Genomic DNA, 23303 nt, shown 5'->3' on the forward strand with positions numbered 1-23303 from the left:
GTGAATCAGCCTTCATGGTCGAATTGCTGCAAAGAATTGCTGCAAAGAAACCACTACCAATAAGAAGAAGAGACTTGGTTGGGCCAAGAAACATGAGCAATGGACATTAGACTGGTGGAAATGTGTCCTTTGGTCTGGAGTCCAAATTGGAGATTTTTGGTTCAAACCGCCGTGTCTTTGTGAGACGCGGTGTGGGTGAACGGATGATCTCCGCATGTGTATTTCCCACTGTAAAGCATGGAGGAGGAGGTGTTATGGTGTGGGGGTGCTTTGCTGGTGACACTGTCTGTGATTTATTTATAATTCAAGGCACACTTAACCAGCATGGCTACCACAGCATTCTGCAGTGATACGCCATTCCATCTGGTTTGGGCTTAGTGGAACTATCATTTTGTTTTTCAACAGGACAATGACCCAACACACCTCCAGGCTATGTAAGGGCTGTTTTACCAAGAAGGAGGGTGATGGAATGCTGCATCAGATGACCTGGCCTCCGCAATCCCCCGACCTCAACCAAATTGAGATGGTTTGGGATGAGTCGGACCGCAGAGTGAAGGAAAAGCAACCAACAAGTGCTAAGCATATGTGGGAACTCCTTCAAGACTGTTGGAAAAGCATTCTAGGTGAAGCTGGTTGAGAGAATGCCAAGAGTGTGCCAAGCTGTCATCAAGGCAAAGGGTGGCTACTTTGAAGAATCTCAAATATAAAATATATTTTGATTTGTTTAACATTTTTTGGTTACTACATGATTCCATATGTGCTATTTCATAGTTTTGATATCTTCACTATTCTTCTACAATGTAGAAAGGAAAAATAAAGAAAAACCAATGAATGAGTAGGTGTGTCCAAACTTTTGACTGGGACTGTACGTGTATGAATGTGTGCTTTCTGACTGTGTTCTTTATTGTTTGTGTGTCTTTGTGTTATGCAAGGTGGAGCGGGAGAGGTGAAATGTACCTGACCATGATGCTTCTGCATGCTAGCTGAGGACGTGTGTGTGTGTGTGTGTGTGTGTGTGTGTATGTGTGTGTGGTGTTGGTGTTCTGCGTACCTTAAATGACTCCAAGCAATACTCCATGCATCGATAAAGATTAGATGACAAGAACCACAGTGCCTTCCACTGAACGTAGAAGGACAGAAGGACAACTGAATAGGTTTATGACCATCACACTACTACACAACCCTTAGTTGAAAAACTTTGTCTCCATAACTTCAAACCTCGAGCAAACAAATGTTCCATAGGCCGACCGAAAAAGACTAACAGAGGATGCTGTCCCCACAAGATTGCCACATGATAAATTAGAAGTTGTGAGGAGCAAAAGACGACAGCAGGTCCTTTGCAATGGTAATATTATTTTTAGAGAGGTCATGGAACTATAGATGTCACTTTCACTTGTTGGTTCATATTTGTTGTTTTATGAAATTAGTTTCACATCTTGCAAACCATTCATTTAAAGTAAGACCTGTTGTTTTCTGTTAAATGAGAGGATGGGAAAGCCGTAAGCCAGACCAGCCAGAACAGTAATGAGGAAAGGGCGAAGTTAGAGGAGGTGGCTCAGTTTGTAGAGCATGTCGCTTGCAACGCCAGGGTTGAGGGTTCGATTCCCACAGTGGACTAGTATGAAAATGTATGCTAAGCTCTCATTACTGTAAGTCGCACTCACTACTATAAGTCGCTCTGGATAAGAGCGTCTGCTAAATGACTAAAATGTAAAATGTCAGAAGTGCAAAAGCAAATACAATCTTTACAGTAATTACAAAGCTTAAAGAGTTGAATGTGTTTGTAACAAACTGTCCTTACCTGAAATATTAAGTCTTGCTGGCTGTGAAAAGCTGTTGATTATTGCACACTTGTATGCGTGTTCCACTTCTCATTCAGCAGCCGGAGTCCATCTGTGAATGATTTGGAATTGAATCTATTAGGAATAGAGGTTTGAAGTGGCGACCCGTCAGGTGGGTCAGTTGCCTGTTTTACATGTTATTTTGGCAACTGGGAACTAGGAAAAAACGAGCTCAGACTGGGAAAAAACATTTTGAACGGTCATCTAACTCGGAATTCTAAGTCAGGCACTCTGGCCTCTTTCTAGAGCTCCGACCTGAAGATCACTGACGTCATGATTCAACCTTGTTTTTTTCAGAATTCCCAGATGTCGTGAAAGCAACATAAATCCAGAGAATGACAGAATTTGATGACAATTCCATGACAAAATTTGCCCATAAGAAGGACCGCAGCGCCACCGTCCTGTTCAAGTGAGCACAGCACAATGTGAGTGCAAAAATGTATTGTATGCTACTGCATAAGTGATGTAATATGCCAGGGATTTATGTATACTGTAGCTAAGAAAGTAATGCTAAGTGTGCAGTGCATTCGGAAAGTATTCAGACCCCTTCACTTTTCCCACATTTTGTTACGAAACACCCTTATTCTAAAATTGATTACATTTATTAATTTTTTTCTCGTCAATCTACACACAATTCCCCATAATGACAAAGGAAAAAACTGTTTTTATTTTTGCAAATGTATTCCCCAAAAAAACTGAAAAACCACATAAGTATTTACACCCTTTACTCAGAACTTTGTTGAAGCACCTTTGGCAGCTATTACAGCCTCAAATCTTCTTAGGTATGACGCTACAAGCATGGCACACCTGTATTTGGGGAGTTTCTCCCATTCTTCTCTACAGATCCTCTCAAGCTCTGTCAGTTTGGATGAGGAGCGTCGCTGCAAAGCCATTTTCAGGTCTCTCCAGAGATGTTAGATCGGGCTCAAGTCCGGGCTCTGGCTGGGCCAATCAAGGACATTCAGATACTAGTCCCGAAGCCACTCCTGCATTGTCTTGGCTGTGTGCTTAGGGTCGTTGTCCTGTTGGAAGGTGAACCTTCACCCCAGTCTGAGGTCCTGAGCGCTCTGGAGCCGGTTTTCATCAATGATCTCTCTGTACTTTGCTCCGTTCATCTTCCCCTCAAGCCTGACTAGTCTCCCAGTCCCTGCCGCTGAAAAACACCCCCACAGCATGATGCTGCCACCACCATGCTTCACCATAGGGATGGTGGCGTTGCCTGGTTTCCTCCAGACATGACGCTTGGCATTCAGGCCAAAGAGTTCAATCTTGGTTTCATCAGACCAGAGAATCTTGTTTCTCATGGTCTGAGAGTCATTTAGGTACCTTTTGGCAAACTTCAAGCGGGCTGTCATGTGCCTTTTACTGAGGAGTTGCTTCCGTCTGGCCACTCTACCATAACGGTCTGATTGGTGGAGTGCTGCAGAGATAGTTGTCCTTCTGGAAGGTTCTCCCATCTCCACAGAGGAACTCTGGAGCTCTGTCAGAGTGACCATCAGGTTCTTGGTCACTTCCCTGACCAAGGCCCTTCTCCCCCGATTGCTCAGTTTGGCCGTTTAAGAATGATCCACTGTGTTCTTGGCGACCTTCAGTGCTGCAGAAATGTTTTGGTACCCTTCTCCAGATACTGTATGTGCCTCGACACAATCCTGTCTCGGAGCTCTACGGACAATTCGTTCGACCTCATGGCTTGGTTTTTGCTCTGTCAACTGTGGGTCCTTATATAGACAGGTGTGTGCCTTTCCAAATCATGTTCAATCAATTGAATTTTCCACAGGGGGACTCCAAACAAGTTGTAGAAACATCTCAATAATGATCAATGGAAACACGATGCACCTGAGCTCAATTTCGATTCTCATAGCAAAGGGTCTGAATACTTACATAAATAAGGTATCTGTTTTTTATTTGGTAATAAAACTTGTTTTCTCTTTGTCGTTGTGGGGTATTGTGTGTAGATTTCTGAGAAAAATGTCATGAATTTAAGAATAAGGCTGTAACGTAACAAAATGTGGAACAAGTGAAGGGTTCTGAATACTTTCCGAATGCACTGTATGTTGTAAGGTAAGCTGTTAGTAGCCCATGTGCCTCACCCTAATAATTTGGTCCCTTTGCCCATCATAAGTTAGCCGACTGTTCTGACTTGGTGGTGCACATGTAGCCTATAGCCTGTTTTAGAGAATTGTCATCATCGAATATTGTACGAGCTTTCATTGTCTGCTTACATGCCCCCTTTATTTATCCTATGGTTCTGAATTGGTGTACAGGGAGAATACAGTAAGAACGGCCCATGTTCTGAATTCCAAGTGCTGAACAAATAGTTATATTGATTATGTCCGTCTTAGCTCACTCATTGTCTTCATTGACATTACAGATTGCCTCTTATCTGCTCATCGTTCCCTTATGCCATAGTTTGTAAGTCACAATTGTCAGTAGAAACCACATTTGTTTAAGCAAGCCAGCCATATCAGCTATGTTTTTTAAAAAGGCAGTAAATGAGGCTGAATTAACTATTTCGCTGCCAAACAAGGCTCCGCTGATAGCCAGGTGTTGCGGTGGTAAGATTTCACTCCATGGTGCTGAAAAGAAAGCTCTGCTGTTGGGACACCTATATGTAGGCCCTAACAGTTTGTGAGCACCGTTTGTTACCGTTATAGTGCAATTATTGTATTATTTAGTGTTGCATTGTGTTGTGTAGTGGCTTTGCTGGCATGTATCTAAAAATACATGTTGAGTTTGCCCCACCAAGATTGACATGCTAAAATTGCCACTGGAGGTTTGATATTGTAGTATTACAATCAGTCCTTAGCTTCTTAACAGACTGTCAATTGCTCTCATTGCATACACAACTGATAAATAAATATAATAAATTAAATTATTCCTGAGGTTATGTCTTACTGCTATTGTCCATTTTCAGAGAGTACAGTTTCTTGAAAAGGAGCTAAGAAAACAAAAGGACAAAGGGAGGAGGAGAAAGGAAAGACTTGGCGCAAAAGTTGCAACCCTACAAGCCAAGTAAGCAATTTGATATGGATTTTAGCTCTCCTACATGGACTTTTAAATTGAACAATTAACTATCTACACATTTAAAGAATGTCAATGTCCATTATATGCTGAAGTTCAGAATTCCAAATTGACTCTAAAACAACATGCCCATAAGTGTCACATAGATTGACGTTGTAAGGGAACAGCCTATCAAAAGCTTAATGCAATACACTTACAACCTGGGCCTTCTCTTTCAGTTCAATCTTTGACTACGGATCATTAGATTCTGGAGCCCATTAAAGGATTGCCTCCAACCTGTTATGACTTCCTGCAAAGACAAATAGATGGGGTTGGCAAGAAACCAAGAGGGAGAAGATTCTCTAAACAAATGAAAACCTTCTCTCTCCAGAAATACCACCACAGCCCTAACACATACAGACACCTGCGAAAAGACTTCGTGCTCCCCCAATAAAAGAATTGGCTACTTTAGTGTAAGAGGCGTTATGCCAATTGTAGGCTTTACATTTATATGTTATCTGATGTTGAGGATTCATTATATTTATAAATGTGGTGTTTTCTCTTTTTCTACAGCCTGGTTTCCTGGAGACTGTGCCATCTAAGGTCAATGGTGCCATCAATTGAACCATCAGAAAGAACGGTCTCACTACTTTTTGACAAAATGGTGTTCAAAAAACATCTCGACTACAATGACTACATTTTGACAGCATTGATGGAATCAACAAAAACGGAGATGTTGCCAATCAGTCAATAGTGCTTATGGTATGGGGTGTCGGTTCTAATTGGAAGCAGGTACTCATTCGAATGTTTACACTTTTAACAATCCTAAAAGAAGCCTAGTCAATAATAACATCAGTAATAGTTTTTTACCTAAAAAAGCAATCAATACCAACCTGTACATGTACTTCTTTTTGAAGTCTGCAATGAATGCTGAAGAGTCTGCCTCCATTATAGCAGAGGGAATCAGGAGGCTGCAAAAATGTTTATTTACAGTAAGACTGCAGTAACAACACTCCTTTATGTAGTCTCAAGAACAAAATCAAGAATCAGTGTCCCTGGTAGTTTATGTGAACTACTTGTTCTCTGATGGTTTGTGTTACACTGTTCATATGCATAGTTGGCGACCAATTGTCAAGCAACATCAAAGTGATGAAGCTGTTAGGTGCCACTTTGGAACACAAGGACCAAAGCAGTAATTCACGTTGCATATCCATCGATTACATCCTGTTAGAGGTCTTCACGGGTCCAAGAAGTTGGACCTGTTCCGAAATGGACCTGGGACTTTCCCACCCGGACCCGATATACAGTGGCGTGAAAAAGTGTTTGCCCCCTTCCTGATTTGTTATTTGTTTGCATGTTTGTCACACTTAAATGTTTCAGATCATCAAACACATTTAAATATTAGTCAAAGATAACACAAGTAAACAGAAAATGCAGTTTTGAAATGAAGGTTGTTATTATTAAGGGAACACAAAATCCAAACCTACATGGAAAAAGTGTTTGCCCCCCTGTTATAACACAACTTAACTGTGGTTTATCACACCTGAGTTCAATTCCTCTAGCCACACCCAGGCCTGATTACTGCCACACCTGTTCTCAATCAAGGAATCACTTAAATAGGACCTGCCTGACAAAGTGAAGTAGACCAAAAGATCCTCAAAAGCTAGACATCATGCCGAGATCCAAAGAAATTCAGGAACAAATGAGAAAGTAAGTAATTGAGCTCCATCAGTCTGGAAAAGGTTATAAAGCCATTTCTAAATCTTTGGGACTCCAGAGAACCACAGTGAGAGCCATTATCCACAAATGGCGAAGACATGGAACGGTGGTGAACCTTCCCATGTGTGGCCGGCCGACCAAAATTACCCCAAGAGCGCAGCGACGACTCATCCAAGAGGTCACAAAAGACCCCACAACAATATCCAAAGAGCTGCAGGCCTCACTTGCCTCAGTTAAGGTCAGTGTTCATGACTCCACCATAAGAAAGAGACTGGGCAAAAATGGCCTGCATGGCAGAGTTCCAAGACGAAAACCACTGCTGAGCAAAAATAACATTAAGGCTTGTCTCAAGACCTTTGGGAAAATACAATGTGGACTGACGAGACAAAATGTGAACATTTTGGAAGGCGTGTGTCCCATTACATCTGGTGTAGAAGTAACACCGCATTTCAGAAAAAGAACATCATACCAACAGTAAAATATGGTGGTGGTAGTGTGATGGTCTGGGCCTGTTTTGCTGCTTCAGGACCTTGAAGACTTGCTGTGATAAATGGAACCATGAATTCTGCTGTCTACCAAAAAAACCTGAAGGAGAATGTCCGGCCATCTGTTCGTGACCTCAAGCTGAAGCGAAGTTGGGTTCTGCAGCAGGACAATGATCCAAAACATACCAGCAAGTCCACCTCTGAATGGCTGAAGAAAAACAAAATGAAGACTTTGGAGTGGCCTAGTCAAAATCCTGACCTGAATCCTACTGAGATGCTGTGGCATGACCTTAAAAAGGCAGTTCATGCTCAAAAACCCTCCAATGTGGCTGAATTACAACAATTCTGCAAAGATGAGTGGGCCAAAATTGCTCCACAGCGCTGTAAAAGACTCATTGCAAGTTATCGCAAATGCTTGATTGCAGTTGTTGCTGCTAAGGGTGGCCAAACCAGTTATTAGGTTGTAGGGGGCAATCACTTTTTCACACATTGCCATGTGGGTTTGGATTTTGTGTTCCCTTAATAATAACAACCTTCATTTCAAAACTGCATTTTCTGTTTACTTGTGTTATCTTTGACTAATATTTAAATTTGTTTGATGATCTGAAACATTTAAGTGTGACAAACATGCAAACAAATAAGAAATCAGGAAGGGGGCAAACACTTTTTCACACCACTGTACATACATATTTGGTTGAGGGCAGGGGATTGTGGAGGCCAGGGCATCTGATGCAGCACTCCATCACTCTCCTTCTTGGTAAAATAGCCCTTACACAGCCTGGAGGTGTGTTGGGTCATTGTCCTGTTGAAAAACAAATGATAGTCCCACTAAGCCAAAACCAGAAGGGATGGCGTATCGCTGGAGAATGCTGTGGTAGCCATGATGGTTAAGTGTGCCTTGAATTCTAAATAAATCAATGACAGTGTCACCAGCAAAGCACCCCCACGCCATAACACCTCCTCCTCCATGCTTTACGGTGGGAACTACACATGAGGAGATAATCTGTTCACTCACACCGTGTCTCACAAAGACACAGCGGTTGGAACCAAAAATCTCAAATTTGGACTCCAGACCAAAGGACAAATTTCCACCGGTCTAATGTCCATTGCTGGTGTTTCTTGGCCCAAGCAGGTCTCTTCTTCTTATTGGTGTCCTTTAGTAGTGGTTTCTTTGCAGCAATTCGACCATGAAGGCCTGATTCACACAGTCCCCTCTGAACAGTTGATGTTGAGATGTGTCTGTGGCTTGAACTATGTGAAGCATTTATTTGGACTGCAATTTCTGAGGCTGGTATCTCTAATGAACTTATCCTCTGCATCAGAGGTAACTCTGGGTCTTCCATTCTTGTGGCGGTCATCATGAGAGCCAGTTTCATCATAGCGCTTGATGGTTTTTGCGACTGCACTTGAAGAAACTTTCAAAGTTCTTGAAATGTTCCGTATTGACTGACCTTCATGTCTTAAGGTAATGATGGACTGTCGTTACTCTTTGCTTATTTGGGCTGTTCTTGCTATAATATGGACTTGGTCTTTTACCAAATAGAACTATATTCTGTATACCCCCCCTACCTTGTCACAACACAACTGATTGGCTCAAACGCATTAAGAAGGAAAGAAATTCCTATTATTATACAATGTAAAAAATAGTTTAAAAAAATAAAAACCCTTGAATGAGAAGGTGTGTCCAAACTTTTGACTTGTAGTGTATATATATAAAGTGCATTCGGAAAGTATTCAGACCCCTTCACTTTTTCAAAATGTTACAGCCTTGTTCTAAAATCAATTAAATAAAAAGAAATCCTCAGCAATCTACACACAATACCCCATAATGACAAAGTGTAAACAGGTTCTTAGACATTTTTGCAAATGTTATAAAAAAACTAAAACAGAAATACCTTATTAGTATTCAGACCCTTTCCTATAAGACTCGAAATTGAGCTCAGGTGCATCCTGTTTCCATTGATCATCCTTGAGATGTTTCAACAACTTCATTGGAGTCCACCTGTGGTATATACAATTGATTGGACATGATTTGGAAAGGCACACACCTGTCAATATAAGGACCCACAGTTGACAGTGCATGTCATTGCAAAAACCAATCCATGAGGTCGAAGGAATTGTCCGTAGAGCTCCGAGACAGGATTGTGTCCAGGTACAGATCTGGGGAAGGGTACCAAAAAATGTCTGCAGCATTGAAGGTCCCCAAGAATACAGTGGCCTCCATTATTCTTAAATCGAAGAAGTTTGGAACCACCAAGACTCTTCCGAGAGCTGGCCGCCCGGCTAAACTGAGTAATCGTGGGAGAAGGACATTGGTCAGGGAGTTGATGGTCACTCTGACAGAGCTCTAGAGTTCCTCTGTGGAGATGGAGAACCTTCCAGACGGACATTCATCTCTGCAGCACTCCACCAATCAGGCCTTCATGGTAGAGTGGCCAGACAGAAGCCTCGCCTCAGTAAAAGGCACATGACAGCCCGCTAGGAGTTTGCCAAAAGGCACCTAAAGATTCTCAGACCATGATAAACAAGATTCTCTGGTCTGATGAAACCAAGATTTAACTCTTTGGCCTGAATGCCAAGCATCACGTCTGGAGGAAAACTGGCCCCATCCCTGCGGCTCTGGTGATGTTTTTCAGCTGCAGTGACTGGGAGACTAGTCAGGATCGAGGGAAAGATGAACGGAGCAAAGTACAGAGAGATCCTTGATGAAAACCTGCCCAAGAGCGCTATGGACCTCAGACTGGGGCGAAGGGTTATCTTCCAACAGGACAACAACCATTTACTAATGTAAATGTGATATTTCAGTTTTGCATTTTTTATACATTTGCAAAAAAATTCTAAACACCTGTTTTTGCTTTGTCATTATGGGGTACTGTGTGTAAATTGATGATGGGGGAAAAAAACTATTTAATCCATTTTAGAATAAGGGTAACAAAAAAGTCAAGGGGTCTGAATATTTTCAGAGTGAGTAATATATTTGGAACATAAAATCGCAAAACATATAGAATTGCGAGAACCGCAAAATACGTATCATATCGGCACCTAAGTATTGTAATTATATCGTATCATGAGTTTCCTGGCAATTCCCAGCCCTATTAGTTTGTGTATAATAATTATATTTCCATGATTCCAACAATTCACCCAAGTGTTTTGTTCTAAATTGCAAGTCAAATCGCAATTGCAATATTTGTTAAAAAATAAGGCCTAGATTTGTTGCCTATTTCGTGAAGCCCTACGTGCCAGTGTGGATATGATCCCAAATTATATCGTCTTTTGGTTGAAGTTTGATTGAACAGCATAAAACAATCAGAATGGAGAAAGCCAAATTGAAATCACTTAGAATGTATGTGTTGCCACCCTAGGGTCATGCACAACTCATGAATCAAATGTTGAATTCTTATTATTCAAAACATAAAATACCATACAATACCATCATAAATGTGAAAAATATTGTCATATGATATTTGGCCATATCGCCCTATTTGAAAACTTGTGAAAACATAGAAAAATGCATTCCATCATTATCCATTTCTGGTGCACTCGACCTAACATAGGGGGCAAAACCAAGCCCTCATCTGTTGCCTCCCTATAGGCCTATTGGTCCATGGTATTTGTCGTGCTTTCTGTGCCAGCTCTACTCCGGTCCCAGTATATCTGATCTAACCTAATTAATGTAATTACACAAGGGTAAAAACAAATGCAGGAGCAGAAATAAGAAAACAATTGAGGGCGTGAACACAGCACTGGTAACACAGTGATGACGCAAACCTCTCAATGAATAGACCAGACCTAATGTTGGCCTACGTCTCCCATTTTTCGCATGAGTGACTGTTACTGTAGATTGCGGAGCAGTTTTTAAACTGCATTCATTTAAAAAAAACATTAGGCCTATTCAACATTCTTGCAATAAACTAGTCATACAGTCACTCCGGCCCTGATACTAGTAGGCAAGCTTTTGTACCACCCTAGCACTACAACAGCTGATTGTAGTAGCATTACCAAAGTGTTAATGAATAGGTAGGCCTAATTAGAAAGTGTTTGTGCTGGCCAACAACAAAAACTGGCACACTCTGTAGGTCTCCAGGACCAGGGCTGGTCACCACAGCCCTACAGGGTTTGATCTTGACTTGCCCTTTTACGAGAAAAACTTAAGGATGAAAAAAAGTACTTATAATTCAGCACGGAAAACCACAGCTGTTAGGACCATATAATTACATTAATTTCTGATTAACAATAGCTCTCAATAATTTTTAACTTAAATGAATAATTTTGTCTAAGTGCAGTCTTGGTCACTAGAACCTGTCTGCTATTTAATATTCTTAATTCCTCCTTTTTCTCTTTACCTCCATATAGCCACCCAATGGGGGCCAATTACACAGTGGAATTACAGTGTCCTTATAATGACCATTATGCCTGCTCTGGGGCCAACAGTGTAGCACTACATACAGTGCATTCGGAAAGTCAGTATTCAAATTAATCCCAAAGATGTTCGATGGGTTGAGGTCAGGGCTCTGTGCAGGCCAGTCAAGTTCTTCCACACCGATCTCAACAAACCATTTCTGTATGGACCTCGCTTTGTACACGGGGGCATTGTCATGCTGAAACAGGAAAGGGCCTTCACCAAACTGTTGCCACATATTGGAAGCACAGAATCGTCTAGAATGTCATTGTATGCTGTAGCGTTGAGATTTCCCTGGAACTAAGGGGCCTAGCCCGAACCATGAAAAACAGCAGGTAGCATTCTCCTAGCATCCACCAAACCCAGATTCGTCCATCGAACTGCCAGATGATGAAGCGTGATTCATCACTCCAGCCACTGCTCCAGAGTCCAATGGCAGCGAGCTTTGCACCACTCAAGCTGATGCTTGGCATTGCGCATGGTGATCTTAGGCTTGTGTGTGGCTGCTTTGCCATGGAAACCCATTTCATGAAGCTCCTGATGAACAGTTCTTGTGCTGACGTTGTTTCCAGAGGCAGTTTGGAACTCGGTAGTGAGTGTTGCAACCGAGGACAAACTATTTCTACGCGCTTTAGCACTCGGCAGTCCCATTTTGTAAGCTTGTGTGGCCTACCACTTCATGGCTGAGCCGTTGTTGCTCCTAGACATTTCTACTTCAAAATAACAGCACTTACAGTTGACCGGGGCAGCTCTAGCAGGGCAGAAATTTGACAAATTGACTTGTTGGAAAAGTGGCATCCTATGATGGTGCCACGTTGAAAGTAACTGAGTTCTTTAGTACGGGACATTCTACTACCAATGTTTGTCTATGGAGATTGCATGGCTGTGTGCTCCGATTTTATACACCTGAAATTGCCGAATCCATTAATTTGAAGTGGTACTTTTGGCCATGTAGTGTATCTATGTTCTTACCATATGGAACGTTTATCTGACTGTTTGCTCATTTAAAGTTAGTCGGTGAGATAGCCAGCTTCAGGTAACTACAGTTAGCATGCAAGATCTCATCACCATATTTGGTGGTGAGTGGAAATGACAACCAGATGCTTCAGATTTATACATCACGTGAAACATCTGGCTCATTGTTCTATCTGTGGGTGTTCCTCAAAGCAGAATCAATGAGTTAGCCAGCTAACTTTGATAAGCAACCAAAAATAACTATTGCATTTCTTAATTAAAAAAGCTCAAATTTAGATATGTGTTTTTGTTCATTGAATAAATGTATTTATACAAATATGAATGAAATGTTTTCATTAAATACATTATTTTAACGAGTAAATTCATTTTTGCATTCTAAAGTTTCTACCCAAGCGGGCTGGTCATTATTTAGTTTTAAAACAGTCATTAATTGTAGTCATCCTAGTCATTCAACGTTGCTATGCTAAATAAGTAATTGGCATGTTAGCTAGCAGTGATTCAATGATGATGAGAGATAATAACTTCAATAAATGATAAAAATATCCAATAGCCCGCACTGCGCTGGTTAATGAATGAATGGAATTCTGAGTGTTTTGGTTTCCATGGTGAATTATTAGTTTTTTTCATGAGCATGGCCTTATTTCTATTACAGCATATTGGATGACTGTTATTCATATTCCATTCACCCAGTTAAATGTAACAGCGATAGGTTTAGGCTACTACATGATACTCAATACCCCATCACGCGGTTGCTACAACCAATTAATGAAAGTTTACAACGTAGGTACACACAGGTCAAGAGACTAATTTCATGTGACAGACAGTGACTCATGGACAGACAGTGACATTCAATACCGCCTTGCACACTCTTGCCTGCATCTAGTTGATAGTGGGTGTAATCATTAGTCTAACAGTTGCAAACGAGAGTTTCTATTGGACAAATGCAGGTATGTTTTTCAACAGAATCGGCGGAATGAATACACCTGATAATACCTGATCACGCGTAAACACAGTTCACAGTTTCATAGCAGCCACGATGTATTCCTTCTTGTATCTACGTCATACTCATATCTGACATCATAGTCAGCATATCTAATAAAACTAACGCGTTAGTAAACCCGCTACAATCATGCAGTAATGTTACAGTGTACAGTCAGTAAGCATTTACACCGGCGGGCCCATGTGCAAAATAAATTAGCAAAACCAAAAGCTTACATTGACTTGGAAGAGTACCAGTGTTGTGTTGGATAGTCATAGCCAGCTAGCTAACATAGCATCCCTCTGTTTGAGCAGGGTGTTTCAGTAGGCTGAACTAACTAGCTGCATTTGCTATTTAAGTAAGTGAAACTGAAAGTGAAAAAAAAATGACAAAATCTTTCTCTCTTTCTCTCTTGCTTCTCCTTCATTTAGGAATAAATTAATTTGTTAAAAGCTGGTAAACTATTTTATTTCTCTCTCTTTGAGACAACTACTCACCACATGTTATGCACTGCAGTGCTAGCTAGCTGTAGCTTATGCTTTCAGTACTAGATTAATTATCTGATCCTTTGTTTGGGTGGACAACATGTCAGTTCATCCTGCAAAAGCTCTGATAGGTTGGAGGACGTCCTCTGGAAGTTGTCACAATTACTGTGTAAGTCTATGGAAGGGGGTGAGAACCATGAGCCTCCTAGGTTTTGTATTGAAGTCAATGTACTCAGAGGAGGACGGAAGCTAGCTGTCCTCCGGTTACGCCATGGTGCTACCTTACAGAGTGCTGTTGAGGCTACTGTAGACCTTCTTTGCAAAATACTGTGTTTTAATCAATTATTTGGTGACATGATTATATTTAGTATAGTTTCATCTAAAAATAATTTTCTTTAAATAATGACATTCACTGAGGAGGATGGTCCTCCCATTCCTGCTCTGAGGAGCTTCCACTGATATACAAATATGTATTTTAAAGTTATAAGGAAGGTGAAATCTTATAGTTAGTCGTTTTATATTTGTACTGTGTACTTGAGTTAGTGTCCTCAAACGTGACTACACTTCAGCAATTTATAAAAAAAATTTATCAGAAAGGTGAGATGTTAAGCTTTCTTGAACTATGCATCATTAGTGGTAATTGTTTATGGCCTTCTCATGATAAATAATTAATTTTGGGGATCACGTAGATTACATTTTTGATTACATTTAGTTACATTTAAGAGGTGGTACATTATACTTATACCGCTGTAAGAGACTTTGTTTCTTTTGACAATTTGGCAAACTCTTATATGCTGTATGGCAGCAACACAGTATACTGTATCTGGAAAAACAGTGTCAGTGCAGTACACTAGGCCAGTCAGTGTGAGAATGACAGGCACCGGGAGAACTCAGCTGCTGAAGTCATGCTGTGTAATCTGCCAGCCTGAGGAGTCTCTGGTCATTGGAAGTGACAGGAAATAAGTGACATTGCAGTCAATACCTCAACTGAGGCTCTGTTAGTGTGTTGGAGGCATTTCACCACCACTCCATGTGAAGAGTCAAAATAATGTCACTCCTTGAACTCTATCTGCCCTGAAGCACCAATGAGAACAGTCTGAACAGTCTTTTGAGTCTGAGAAACGTCTGAAACCCTACCTCTTTAATGAGTATCTTGTCTTTTCCTATCCTACCAGCACTGACTTTGCTGATATCTACTTTGTTGGGGGGGAATGTACTTCCAATGATTGTGATATGTTGCTGTCTGACCTAGCTATCTTAAGTTGAATGCCCTAATGTAGGTCGCTCAGGGCCCGGATTCCCGATAGCGATGGAATTTAGGGTAACGAGTGTTTTAACAATGCATACAATGGTCAAAGATGTAACATGCATTTCCCAAAACACCACGCAGAAAGAGCGTTCGCTAAGTATGTCGTTGAAGCATGTATTGATACTGATAGATCGAAAGAAAGGCAGCGCTGCTCTCTGATCAGCTTTCTCCATTCAAATCTTACCTCAACATTAGAATTATCAAATCAAATCAAATGTTATTTGTTACATGCGCCTCCAGGTGAAAGCTATGATCCCTTATTGATGTCAATTGTTAAATCCACTTCAATCAGTGTAGGGGAGACAGGTTAAATAAATATTTTTAAGCCTTGAGACAATTGAGACATTGTGTACAGTATGTGTGCCATTCAGGGGGTGAATTGGCAAGACAAAATATTTAACTGTCTTTGAACAAGGTATGGTAATAGGTGCCAGGCGCACCAGTTTGAGTGTGTCAAGAACTGCAACACTGCTGGGTTTTTCACGCTCACCAGTTTCATTTACATTTACATAATTTAGCAGATGCTCTTATCCAGAGCGACTTACAAATTTGGTGCATTCAACTTATGATAGCCAGTGGGACAACCCCTTTTTTTTTTATTTATGGTCGGTGGGGGAAGAAGGATTACTTTATACTATTCCAGGTATTCCTTAAAGAGTTAGGGTTTCAAGTGTCTCCGGAAGGTGGTCAGTGACTCCGCTGTCCTTGTGTCGTGGGGGAGCTTGTTGCACCATTGGGGTGCCAGAGCAGCGAATAGCTTTGACTGGGCTGAGCGAGAACTGTGCTTCCGTAGAGGTAGGGGAGCTAGCAGGCCAGAGGTGGATGAACGTAGTGCCCTCGTTTGGATGTAGGATCAGAGCCTGAAGGTAAGGAGGTGCCGTTCCCCTCACAGCTCCGTAGGCAAGCACCATGGTCTTGTAGTAGATGCAAGCCTCAACTGGAAGCCAGTGGAGTGTGCGGAGGAGCGGGGTGACGTGAGAGAACTTGGGAAGGTTGAACACCAGACGGGCTGCAGCGTTCTGGATAAGTTGTAGGGGTTTAATGGCACAGGCAGGGAGCCCAGCCAACAGCGAGTTGCAGTAATCCAGATGGGAGATGACAAGTGCCTGGATTAGGACCTGTGCCGCTTTCTGTGTAAGGTAGGGTCGTACTCTGCGAATGTTGTAGAGCATGAACCTGCAGGATCGGGTCACCGCTTTGATGTTAGCAGAGAACGACAGGGTGTTGTCCAGGGTCACGCCAAGGTTCTTTGCACTCTGGGAGGAGGACACAATGGAGTTGTCAACCGTGATGGCGAGATCATGGAGCGGGCAGTCCTTCCCCGGGAGGAAGAGCAGCTCAGTCTTGCCGAGGTTCAGCTTGAGGTGGTGATCCGACATCCACACTGATATGTCTGCCAGACATGCAGAGATGCGATTCGCCACCTGGTTATCAAATTAATTGTGTGTCGTCTGCGTAGCAATGAAAGGAGAGACCATGTGAGGATATGACAGAGCCAAGTGACTTGGTGTATAGACAGAATAGGAGAGGGCCTAGAACTGAGCCCTGGGGGACACCAGTGGTGAGAGCACGTGGTGCGGAGACAGACGCCGGAGATGCCCAACTTGGAGAGGGTGGAGAGGAGGATCTGATGGTTCACAGTATCACAGTATCCCGTGTGTATCAAGAATGGTCCACCACCCAAAGGACATCCAGCCAACTTGACAAAACTGTGGGAAGCATTGGAGTCAACATAGTCCAGTATCCCTGAGGAATGCTTTCGACACATTGTAGAGTCCATGTCCCGACGAATTGAGGCTGTTCTGAGGGCAAAAGGGGGTACACCTCAATATTAGGAAGGTGTAGCCTACAAATAAAACTCAATTGACTGAACATGACATTTATTTCTATATAGGCCTATACTGTATTTTTTAAGCAGTCATCTCGGTATTAATTTTAAGTGTATTTTTATGTTTTGCTTGTTCAATTGCAAAGACATTGACAACTTTGTATTTGTAGTCAACTTCTTTCCCAAGTTATCGGTAGTAACAGAGAGACAGATAAACAGCTTCATTATATGTTTAGCGGAGGTCTTCTATGTATAAAGTGATGCGGAAGGGCAAAAAAGCATCTAACGATGCACTTAGTTGTTCTACGAGTGGTCTGAAGCATTCAGTAAATAATAAGCGTTCTTAAGTGCAACTTTAATAATTATGGTTTTGGGAAACAGCTCAGAGATTTAAAAAGGCTCCTACGAAGGTGCCAGGAAAATAACCTCTCACTCAACTTCAACAAAACAAAGGAGATTATCGTGGACTTCAGGAGACAGCAGAGGGTGCACATCCCTATCCACATCGACGGGACCGCAGTGGAGAAGGTGGAAAGCTTCAAGATCCTTGGCGTACACATCACCGATAAACTGAACTGGTCCACCCTCGCAGACAGTGTGGTGAAGAAGGCGCAAGGAGGCTGAAGAAATTTGGCTTGGCATCTAAAACACTCACAAACTTTTACAGATGCACAATTAAGAGCATCCTGTCGGGCTGTATCACCGCCTGGTATGGCAACTGCACCGCCCGCAACGACAGGGCTCTCCAGAGGGTGGTGCGGTCTGCTGAACGTATTACCGGGGGCAAACTACCTGCCCTCCAAGACACCTACAGCACCCGATGTCACAGGAAGGCCAAAAAGATCATCAAGAACATCAACCATCCGAGCCACTGCCTGTTCACCCCGCTATCATCCAGAAGGCGAGGTCAGTAAAGGTGCATCAAAGCTGGGACCGAGAGAATGAAAAACAGCTTCTATCTCAAGGCCATCAGACTGTTAAATAGCCATCACTAGCACAGGCTGCTGCTGCCTATTGAAATCACTGGCCACTTTAAGAAATGGAACACTGGTCACTTTAATAATGTTTACATATCTTGCACTACTCATCTCATATGTATATACTGTATTCAATTATATAAAATTGTACTGTATCTTAGTCCATGCCGCTCTGTCATTGCTTGTCCATATATGTATATATTCTTAAATTCCATTCCTTACTAGATTTGTGTGTATTTGGTATATGTTGTGGAATTGTTAGAAATTACTTGTTAGATATTACTGCACTGTCAGAGCTAGAAGCACAAGCATTTCGCTACACCCGCAATAACATCAGCTAAACACGTGTATGTGACAAATAACATTTGATTTGATTTATACTCAGCCTTAACCCTTGTACGAACACACTGGTGTGATCATTCTACAGTGGTTCCTGCAGCGTACGCTCAAACCGGTGTGATTAGAACACTTATTTAGAACGTCCAGTTACAATTGACGCTACAGTCAGCGTTTAAGCTGGCCACACAGTTTGTTTACAGAAACATTTTGCACAAATGGCGACCAAATTACCACCTCATCTGGCAGGAGGGATTGCGCGATGAACCTACGAGTAGACGCTGTGCCTCCCAGGAGTCATGTATATCCCCTGTCGCAGGCTGAAACGGAGGCGATGGAGACATATGTCTCCGAGTCCTTGCGCCAGGGGTTCATACGTCCCTCCACTTCGCCCGACTCCTCAAGTTTATTTTTTGTGAAGAAGAAAGACGGAGGTCTTCGCCCGTGCATTGATTATTGAGTATTGAACAAGGGGCCAATACGTTATAGTTATCCTCTCACCCTCATCTCATCTGTGATCGAGTCAATCCATGGGGTGCGCCTTTTCACAAAATTAGATCTCCGGATCTCGCGTATAACCTGGTGCGTGTCAGAGAGGGGGACGAATGGAAGACAGCATTCAGTACAACCACGGGGCATTACGAATACCTGGTGATGCCATATGGTTTGATGAATGCTCCATCCATTTTCCAATCCTTTGTGAACGAGGTGTTTCGGGACATGCTTGGTCACGGTTTAGTGGTCTACAACGATGACATTCTGGTGTATTCCGCTTCGCGCACCGAGCATGTGTCCCTGCTTCACAAAGTGCTGGGCCGAATGTTGGAAAATGACCTTTATGCCAAGGCAAGAAGTGTCTTTTTTTCCAGCAGTCCTTCCTCGGATACCGCATTACCACCTCAGGTGTGGAGATGGAGGGAGATCGCATTTCAGCCGTGCGTAATTGGCCGACTCCAACCACGGTAAAGGAGGTGCAGCGCTTTATTGGCTTTGCCAACTACTATCAGAGGTTTATCCGGGGCTTTGGCAAGGTCGCAGCTCCCATCACATCTCTGTTGAAGGGTGGGCCATCCCGGCTCCACTGGTTTGCTGAAGCTGACAGGGCCTTCAGTATCCTGAGGGTTCTGTTCACCTCAGCCCCGGTACTGGCCCATTCCGATCCATCACTACCGTTCGTAGTGGAGGTGGATGCGTCCGAGGTAGGGATAGGCGCTGTCCTGTCTCAACGCTCGGGCACGCCACCCAAGCTCCGCCCCTGTGCCTTCTTCTCCAAGAAGCTCAGCTAGGCGGAGCAGAACGACGACGTTGGTGATCGGGAGCAGTTGGCTGTAGTCAGAGCCCTGACAGTGTGGGGGCACTGGCTCGAGGAGGCGAAACACCCTTTCCTCATCTGGACGGACCACTGTAACCTGGAGTACATCCAGGCAGCGAGGAGGCTGAACCCTCGCCAGGCCAGGTGGGCCCTATTCTTCACCCGGTTTGAGTTTACTCTGTCATACATCCCGGGTACGAAGAACGTGAAGGCAGACGCGCTGTCACGACTGTGCGACACAGAGGAGAGGCCCATAGACAACACCCCCATACTCCCGGCCTCCTGTATTGTGGCGCCAGTTGTATGGGCGATGGACGCGGACATAGAGCGGGCGGTACGCACGGAGCCATCTCCACCTCAGTGTTTAGCTGGGCTGCAGTACGTGCCATCTCTTGTCCGTGACAGTCTGATCTATTGGGCCCACACATCTCCCTCCTCTGGTCACCCAGGTATCGGTCGTACAGTGCGCTGCCTGACCAGAAAGTACTGGTGGCCTACCTTGGCTAAGGACGTGACGGTGTATGTCTCCTCCTGCTCGGTGTGCGCCCAGAGTAAGGCACCTAGGCACCTCCCAGCGGGTAAGTTACAGCCCTTACCAGTTCTGCAACGGCCATGGTCCCACCTGTGTATTGACTTTCTAACTGATCTTCCCCTCTGTCAGGGTAACACCACCATTCTGGTTGTTGTGGACCGCTTTTGAAAAGCCTGCCGCCTCCTTCCTCTGCCCGGTCTTCCCACGGCCCTGCAGACGGTGGAGGCCCTGTTTACTCACATCTTCCGGCACTACGGGGTGTCAGAGGACATAGTGTCTGACCGGGGTCCCCAGTTCACATCCAGGGTCTGGAAGGCGTTCATGGAATGCCTGGAGGTCTCGGTCAGCCTGACCTCTGGGTTTCACCCTGAGTCTAATGGGCAGGTGGAATGGGTGAATCAAGATGTGGGTAGGTTACTGCGGTCCTACTGCCAGGACCGGCCGGGGGAGTGGTCAGTGTTCTTGCCATGGGCCGAATATGCCCAGAACTCTCTTTGCCACTCCTCCACTAACCTAGCTCCCTTTCAATGTGTCTTAGGTTATCAGCCGGCAGTTGGCATCCGAGCCAGACTGAAGCTCCTGCAGTGGATGACTGGTTTCGGCGTGCAGAGGAGACGTGGAACGCTGCTCATGTTCACCTCCAGTGCCGTGCGTCGCCAGAAGGCCAACGCTGACCGCCACCGCAGTGAGGCCCAGTTTTTGTACCGGCTGATCGGGTCTGGCTCTCGACCTGGAATCTGCCCCTCCGCCTGCCCTGCCGGAAGCTGAGCTCGCGGTTTGTGGGGCCGTTCAAAGTCCTGAGGATAATCAACGAGGTTACATATAGGTTACTACTACCTCCTGATTACCGTATTAACTCCTCGTTTCATGTGTCTCTCCTCAGGCCGGTGGTGGCTGGTCCGCTGCAGAAGTCGGAGGTGCGGGAGGTCCCCCCGCCCCCTCTGGACATCAAGGGGGTCCCGGTGTACTCTGTCCGTTCCATCCTGGATTCGAGGCGTCTGGTGGGGGCCTTCAGTACCTCGTGGTGTGGGAGGGGTACGGTCCAGAGGAGCGGTGTTGGGTCCCGGTGAGTGATTTCCTCGATCTCTCCATGTTGCGGGATTTCCACCGTTTGGGCAGGCTTCGGCGTTCGTCGTCACCGGCCTTCTAGCCACTGCCGCTCCTCATCTCATCATTCCATTTGTTTTGTCTTGATTATTGCACACACCTGGTTTCAATTCCCCTCATCAGTACCTGTACCAGTGTTCCCTCTGCCCCCTTGTCTTGATTGTTTATTGTGGAGGTTATATGAGCTCGGTGGAGCTCCTTGTACTTTGTATCGACTTATATACGGAATAAACCTTTATTCTGTGATTTACACTCCTGCGCCTGACTCCGTCCAAATCACACGCCCCCCCCCCCCCCCCTTGGTATTAGTAGGATGGTCATTACTCAGCTCTAATGAGTTTTCGAGTTGTCTTGGGGTCATGGTAATTTGCAGTAAATAGTATCAAGAGAGACATCACAAGGAAGCCTTCAGTCTATTGTGTTTCTGCCTCTCATTGACCACGATAGTCAGTCAGGTACATAACGAACACAAAACTTACAAGCACATGTACCTCTCGAATCAAATGGCAAGTGGAAGGTTTTAATTTCACCCAATGGAAAAAATAGGTATTGAGTGTATTAAATATGACATTGTAATAAAGGTGCAGTTCTGAGAAATAATAAGCTACTGGTACATTTAGATACAGTATAATACCAAACAATGTGTAGCATGAACACAATATTATGAGACATTGTCTGAAATCATTTACAAAGGCCTGCTAAGGAGAAGCAAAATTATATTGCTTTTTGATTGAACCTCATTCTCACACCATCTTCTGTGGACAATGTACATGTTCAATTATTAAGCATGGTTGAGGGGACGTGGCTGAAGATGTTATTGCCCAGTTCAGGTCAGAAGTCTGATCACCTTTTGCAGCAGATATGTCATTCCCCTTGCACTTTTCGAGGCCTATGTGCAAAATTGTGAAGTCACTGCATTCATTGTTATTTATGACAGGAAGATGGTTGGTATGCTTACAGGTAGAAATAAAACCACACCAGACAATGGTCAAATCCGAGGGGGAGAGAGCCGGAGGATGGCGCACAGGAGCTACAGTACCAGGCAACCTACATCCATTAATTACCACAATAAGAAGAGGAGGGTGACAGAGTACAAGTTTCCTCCTAACAAAAATTAAACAAAGATGATCGTAAATCCTGCGGCCGATGCCAGCACCTCCAGGTCATGGAATGGGAGGCACAGTGATTTACTCTTCCTGCCCAGCCTCCGGAAGTCTTCCATCAACACCGTGAGAAACAGAGCCCGGGACAGGGCTGTCCCCTGCAGTACCTGACGGATGTGGTATTATCCCACAGAGTGCTGGGCCACCTATGATAGATACCGGAGCACACCCAACATTACTGCCCTGTCTAAGTGCCATGTGTTAATCTGACAGGGCCTGTTTTGCCCACCTTCAACAAACTATAGCAGGTTTCTCCAACTCAAATCTGTGTCCGTATTGATTGGACAACTTCAGGTAGTACCTCCCAGGGGTGACCAACCCTCCTACTGGAGGGTAATCCGCTGTAGGATTTTTTCCAGCCTTAATCTCACACAGCTAATGTGCTAATCAAATCAGCAGCTTCTCATCAGGACCTTGATTAGTTGAATCAGGTGTGTTTGTGTAGGGCTGGAGCAAAGGTCTGCATACTCAGTAGCACTCCAGGAGGAGAGTTGGTCACCCATGGTGTACTCTTCTACAATCATTCAAATTCAGCCACATGTATTCAATTAAGTGTAGAGGGACTATTTACTGAAATCTAAATTAGCTGGAAACCATTTCCCCCTGAAACAATGTTGAAAGTGTTAACTGTTTATTGCTACCAGTTAATTTCAATTGATAGTGTGAGAATAACTGTGATGATCAATGAACATATGAACAATCATCTAATAAGGTTTTGTCTGATTCAGTTAATTAAAAAAATTTTTTAAAACCCAATCAAGATGACTGAAATTACAGATTCACATTGATTCTGAAAGATTTGCTCAAAAGAAAATTAATTCAAAAACAACACAATCGATAGCCTTTGAGCACTTTC

This window comes from Coregonus lavaretus (assembly GCF_964263955.1).
Source record: "Coregonus lavaretus genome assembly, chromosome: 9".
Lineage (NCBI taxonomy): Eukaryota > Metazoa > Chordata > Actinopteri > Salmoniformes > Salmonidae > Coregonus > Coregonus lavaretus.